A 7270-nucleotide genomic window follows, 5' to 3' on the forward strand; every position below is an offset into this window, starting at 1 on the left:
CTAAATATTTTTTAAAATGTAGAAATAGTAGTATTCTGTATATGGTAATATTTGGGTGTGTTGGCTTAAAGGAAACCTATCATTAGAATTGGCTCCACGTGTTTCTTGTTGCCATTGTAGCTTACATTGTCTGTGCGCCTTTCAGTCTGTTTCTGTTGGACTGTGCTGGTCTGGATCATTTAGTTATTGTCTTCCCACCTCCCCAGAATGTCAGTTCTTGGAAGGCAAGAGTCCACGTATTTTTGCTCACTGTTTTGTGCAGGGTTGTATTTCAGGTTTTCAGAGCCTAGCACTGGTTTTTTTATTATAGGTGTTCAATAAATATTTGTTTAATTGAATGGAACCGATCTAATTCCAGGTCAGTCTTGGAGGGTTAGTAGGGGAGCCTAAGGGAGGGGATCTTTCATCCTACAGGACCTCCCAGGTTGCCGATCTCCCGGCTCCTCCTATCACCCCGCGGGCTTCCACAGGGTGATACGGTCGAGCCGGAAGGGGTCCTTCTTGACCCCGTGCCCCCCACTGCGTGTGGACAAATGAGTCTGGGGTCTGGCAGCAGACCAGCGGTGCTGGAAGCTAGGAGAGGGTTTGCCCAGTGGAGGAAACAGACCGAAAGGGCCCCTGGGACCCTAGATGCAGAGTCCCGGCCCGAAGCCGCGGGCCGGGCCCTCCCCTCGGTGGGCTGGGGGTGTGCGTGTTGTCGTCTGCGGAGAGGGTGTGGGGGTGTGTACGGCCCGGGCTCACACAAGGTCACTGTGTCAGAGGCGCGTTCCGAACACTTTCTCTTTCCCTGAGATTCGATTGCGGCTCCGAAAGCCCCTTCCGTAGGGACTTCCCTCCGCGCCTGACTCACGCTGCCTCATGCGTGTGACTCAGGCCGGGCGCCGCGCCAGCCGCGCTCTCCCCGCCCCTCCCGCCGACCCGGCCCCCGCGCCTGCCGCAGGGGTGGGCGGAGCGCCGGCGGCGGCAGGGCGGCGCGTCGGGGGCCGGGCCGGCCGGGAGAGCGGGGGACGGAGGCTCGGGCGGAGGGGCACTGGGGTGCGTCTGGAGGGGGTGGTGGTGCAGGAACCGAGCTGGGGAAACGGGTGAGAATCAGACCCGGCTGTAGGAGAGGCTGCCTGAGGGAGACCGAGGAAATGGGAGGAGAGAGAAAGTGGAGAAGGACAGAGACAGGAAAGAGAGCCGAAAGCCCTCCCGGGGCCCAGGCCGACCGAAGGTGGGAGCATGGACAAGTGAGAGGAAGGGAGGGAAAAAGGAGGGACCCAGAAGGGGTGGGAGCTGCCGCCCCGGGTCCTGGTAACCACCTGGGGGCCGGCGGCCTGTCCTCGGTGGCTGGGCCGAGGGACCACAGCCTTAGAGCCTCACTCTTCTCTCCCAGCCCCGCCTTCCCAGCTCTGTGCCAGTAGGCACGTTACTTCCTGTCTCTGGGCCTCCATCTTCTCATCCGCAAAATGGGAGGCGGTGGTGGAGCATAATCCTGCCCGCCTCCCCGCCCCCACCCTATGCATGTTACTCTCCTTCATCTACCCCTCCTCCGACCAGCCCAGTGCCTCGGAGGCTGACCGCTTGACCCATGTCCCTGGGCCCCCTCCTCAGCTGGCTTTCTGTTGGGCAGTACCCACTAGCAGAGGAAAAGAAGAGAAGTTGGGGGTCCTTCATCCTCTGCTTTGTCCCTGGTCTGGCTGCCCCTGCGTCTCTGAATAACCATAGCTCCAGGAACTAGCGTCTGGCCTTCCCTTTCAGCCTTGGGAATCATAGGAATTCCTAACATTGTTGGTCCCAGTGCCACATCACCCTTCTCTGATCCCCTTCACCCGACAGCATTCTTGTAAAGAGCCCCTCTGCTGAAGTCTCCTGAAGCCCCTGGGTTGGGGTCCCCTTTTCTACCAGGGCCCGGACTGCTGAGTTGGAGGGTGAGCACTCGGTGAAGCAGCACAGTGCTTACTGTGCTTAGTCGTGTCTGACTCTTTTCAACCCCATGCACTGTAGCCCACCAGGCTCCTCTGTCCATGGAGATTATCCAGGCATGAATACTGGAGTGGGTTGTCATGCTCTTCTCCAAGGATCTTCCCAAACCAGGGATCGAACCCAGATCTCCTCCATTGCAGGAAGATTCTTTACCTTGTGAGCCAGCAAGGAAGCCCCCAGTCAGTCATACCTCTTACCTTTTTCTGTTCCTTCCTTCCACAGTGGGGGCAGCCAGAGATGATAACCCTCAACAGAGTGATTGTGTGTGTGTTTGGTTCACTCAGTCGTGTCCAACTCTTTGCAACCCCACGGACTGTAGCCCACCAGGCTCCACTGTCCATGGAATTCTCCAGGCAGGAATACTGCAGTGGGTGCCATTCCTCTCTCCAGGGATCTTCCCAAACTAGGGATTGAACCCAGGCCTCCGACATTGCAGGCAGATTGTGTAAAGGGCCACCAGGGAAGCAGAGTGATACCCAATATTAAAAAGCACTCAGCAAGAGGGAGGGGGTATATGTATACATAAGGCTGATTCACTTAATTGTACAGCAGAAACTAACACAAATTTGTAAAGCAGTTCAGTGCAGTTCAGTTGCTCAGTCGTGTCCGACTCTCTGAGACCCCCTGAACCACAGCACGCCAGGCCTCCCTGTCCATCACCAACTCCCGGAGTCCACCCAAACCCATGTCCATTGAGTTGGTGATACCATCTAACTGTCTCATCTGTCATCCCCTTCTCCTCCTGCCCTCAATCTTTCCCAGCATCAGGGTCTTTTCAAGTGAGTCAGCTCTTCGCATCAGGTGGCCAAAGTATTGGAGTTTCAGCTTCAACATCAGTCCTTCCAATGAACACCCAAGAGTGATATCCTTTAGGATGGACTGGTTGAATCTCCTTGCAGTCCAAGGGACTCTCAAGAGTCTTCTCCAACACCGCAGTTCAAAAGCATCAGTTCTTCAGTGCTCAGCTTTCTTTATAGTCCAACTCTCACATCCATACATGACCGCTGGAAAAACCATAGCCTTAACTAGATGGACCTTTGTTGACAAAGTGATGTCTCTGCTTTTGAATATGCTATCTAGGTTGGTCATAATTTTCCTTCCAAGAAGTAAGTGTCTTTTAATTTCATGGCTGCAATCACTATCTGCAGTGATTTTGGAACCCAGAAAAATAAAAAGTCAGCCACTGTTTCCACTGTTTCCCCATCTATTTCCCATGAAGTGATGAGACCAGATGCCTTGATCTTAGTTTTCTGAATGTTGAACTTTAAGCCAACTTTTTCACTCTCCTTTTCACTTTCATCAAGAGGCCCTTTAGTTCTTCTCCACTTTCTGCCATAAGGGTGATGTCATCTGCATATCTGAAGCTATTGATATTTCTCCCAGCAATCTTGATTCCAGCTTGTGCTTCTTCCAGCCCAGCGTTTCTCATGATGTACTCTGCATATAAGTTAAATAAGCAGGGTGACAATATACAGCCTTGACGTACTCCTTTTCCTATTTGGAACCAGTCTGTTGTTCCATGTCCAGTTCTAACTGTCGCTTCCTGACCTGTATACAGGTTTCTCAAGAGGCAGGTCAAGTGGTCTGGTATTCCCATCTCTTTCAGAATTGTCCACATTTGATTGTGATCCACACAGTCAAAGGCTTTAGCATAGTCAATAAAGCAGAAATAGACGTTTTTCTGGAACTCTCTTGGTTTTTTGATGATCCAGCGGATGTTGGCAATTTGATCTCTGGTTCCTCTGCCTTTTCTAAAACCAGCTTGATCATCTGGAAGTTCACGGTTCACATATTGCTGAAGCCTGGCTTGGAGAATTTTGAGCATTACTTTATTCGCGTGTGAGATGAACGCAATTGTGTGGTAGTTTGAGCATTCTTTGGCATTGCCTTTCTTTGGGATTGGAATGAAAACTGACCTTTTCCAGTCCTGTGGCCACCGCTGAGTTTTCCAAATTTGCTTACACTCCAATAATAAAATTTTTAAAAACTAAAAGAAAAATATAGCACTCAGGGGACTTCTCTGGTGGTCCAGCAGTTAAGACTCTGTGCTTCCACTCCAGGGGGCATGGTTTTGAGCTCTTGTCAGGGAACTATTTTAATAGGATTTCACATACCTGAGGTGCGGCCAAAAGGTAAAAAAAAAAAAAAAAACACTCAGATACCTATTAGCTCTTTAAATCATCACCGTGAGTTTGTGAAACAGGGGTGAGGTTATTAGCTTCATTTAGATGAGAAACATGCAGCTCATGCATTTAAGAAGAAACACAGTGGAATAAGAATAGTGGCAGTGAGCTGATTCCTATGGATGATAGACCAGGTTAGGGAGGGGGCAGCTATGAATAACAATAACAATAGTAGTAGCTAAGATGTATTAATACTTCCCAAATGCCAGATAGAGTTGATATACTTTTAATGAACTCATAATCCTGGCAACACCCTGTGAGGTAGCTGCTTTCCTTACTGCCATTTTACTGTTGTGGTAATTAAGGCACAGAGAGGTTAAGTAACTTTCCAAAGGTCACACAGCAGAGGTAGGCTGGAACACAGTCTGGTTCCAGATCCTCACTCTAAACTTCTCCTAGGTACCCCCTTGGTGAGGGGTAGGCAGGGCAAGCATACCTGCATTCCAGGTTGAGCAGACAACATGGGCAGGGCATTGGTGGGGAACCAGCTTTTGTTGTAGGTTCTGGAAATAACCAGCCAAGTTGTAGAGCCTGGGGTAGAAGGAAGCAGTGAAATTTGACAATGAAGGGAGTGAATTGGAGCTAATTTGGGGAATCCACCTGTCAGCCTGGGGCATGACTTTATTCTGAAGGTATTAGGGAGCCATGGAGAGTGTTGAGCAGGGATGGGTACAGGTGGGCATTTTAGAAAGGATTACTTTAAAATGCAAGGGAGATACTGTTTTTCTCCTGTCAAATGGCAATGAGCTTTAAAGTGATAATTCCTGAAGTTGGCTGTGTTTCAGAGCATTGAATGCTCACACGTGTAGCTGATGGGAAGCAGTTGGCTTGACCTTCCTGGAAAGCAGCTGAGCCCTACGTATGCTTGAGGAGGGTTTAGCCTTTTGACCAGCTAATTCCATTTCTAGGAGTCTCACCTCTGACATAGAAAAGGGTGTTAGAGATTTATGTCCCAGAATCTGAAATTCGTTCCATTGTTGAAAATAATAGTAATAATAAAAGGAAACAATATAAATGTCCAACAGGAGGGAATTGCTAAAATAAGAATGAAATATCACTGAATGTTTCATAGCCATTAATATAATTTTTTGAAGAGAGTAAGTGCATCAGAGATGCTACAGATTTCTAGAACTCTTAGAAGTGATAACTGAGTTCATTGTGGCTGCAGGGTACAAGATTAACACACAAAAATCAATCATATTTCTATATGCTAGCAGTGAACAACTGGAAACAAAAAGACAGTAAATACTATTTATAATGGCTCCAAAAAGAAAAAACAACAATAAAGAAATACTTGGGTATAAACCTAGCAAAATATATGCAAGATGTCTGCTGAAAACTGTAAAATGTTGATGAAATAAATCAAAGACGATTTTAATACACAGAGAAACATACTGTGTTCATGGATTGGAAGACTCAACAGAGTAAGGATGTCGCTTCTCCACAAACCAATCATATTTGTTGTAACAAAGTACCACAAACTGGGTAGCTTAAAACAATGGAAATTTATTGTCTCACAGCTCTGGAAGCTGTAGGTCTGAAATCAAGGTGTAAACGGAATCATTCTGTCTCTGAAGCCTCCAGGGGAGGATCTTCCCCTACAATCCTGGGTGGCCGTCGGCTGGCGGCTGCAGCACTCAAACATCGGCGTCTGTGGTCAGCATCGTGCTCACCCTGTGTCTGCCTCTCTTATGGGGACCTCAGACTGAGGACTCACCCTCCTCCACTGTGACCTTGTCTTAATTAATTACATCTACAATAAATGACAGTAGTGAAAGTGAAGTCGCTCAGTCGTGTCTGACTCTGTGACCCCATGGACTGTAGCCCACCAGGCTCCTCCACCCCTGGGATTCTCCAGGCAAGAGTACTGGAGTGGGTTGCCATTTCCTTCTCCAGGGGATCTTCCCGACCCAGGGATCGAACCCAGGTCTCCTGCATTGTGGGCAGACGCTTTAACCTCTGAGCCACCAGGGAAGCCCAACACCTACAATGATTCTATCCAAATGAATTCACATTCTGAGGTGATGTGTTGGGCCCCAGTTAGGACTTCAGTGGATCTTTTTGGGGGACACAATTCATAAAACTGATCTGTAGATTTAACACAGTTCCAATCAGATCCCAGCAGGAATTCTTATAGATACAGAGAAGCTGATTCTCAAGTTTACATGGAAAGGCCAAGAAACTAGAACAGCTAGAAACAATGAAAAAGAATGAAGTTGAAGGAATTCTTCAAAAAGAATGAAGTTGAAGGAATGAGACGATCTGATTTTAGGACAGAACAGGCTTGCAACGTTAATCAAGAGTGTAGTGTGGTCAGAGGAGAGGACACACAGATCAATGAAACAGAACAGAGAGCCCGGAAATAAATCCACGTACGTACAGTCAGTGGATTTTAACAGAGGTGCAGAGCAATTCACAGGAGAAAGGACAGTCTTTTCAACAAATGGTGCTGGAACAACTGGAAGTCTATGTGAGAGAAAAGGGAATCTTGTCCTGAACTTCACACAGTATACTAAAATTAACTTCAAATGAGTTATAGATCTAAACCTGAAGCTATAAAATGTCTGGAAGAAAACATGGGAGAAAATCTTCATGACCTGGGATTAGTCAATGAGTTCCTAAAGCATGACACTAAGACCGAGATTTATGGAAAAAAAAAAAAAACCCTGATAAATTGGACTTTATTAGTTTATCAAAAGTGTCTGTAAAAGACACTTAAGAGAACGAAAAGACCAAAAAAAATTATAAAAGAGAACTAAGTAAATTTGAGGGGAAAAAAAGAAGAAAAAAAGAGAACTAAAAGACAAATTATAGGCTGAGAGACAATATTTGTAAATCATATATTTGATGAAAGACATATTCGAAATTCATTAAAAACTCTTAGAACTGAACAGTAAGAAAACAACCAACCTGTTTTAAACAGTCTAAAGATCTGAACAGACAGTTCATCCAAGGGGATATGTAGATGGCAAATAAGCACACGCAAAGACACTTAATGTCCTTGAGAGGTTAACAGGTAGGAAGGCCAGAGGCCCCCAAGCGGCAGGAGGAAATACACTGCCGTAACAGACAGTCTTTCCCTTCTCTGCACAAAATTAGGAGGCTTCTTTAAATTCTGTGTT

This window comes from Bos mutus, chromosome 23 (genome assembly GCF_027580195.1).
Source record: "Bos mutus isolate GX-2022 chromosome 23, NWIPB_WYAK_1.1, whole genome shotgun sequence".
In the NCBI taxonomy this organism is placed as follows: Eukaryota; Metazoa; Chordata; class Mammalia; order Artiodactyla; family Bovidae; genus Bos; species Bos mutus.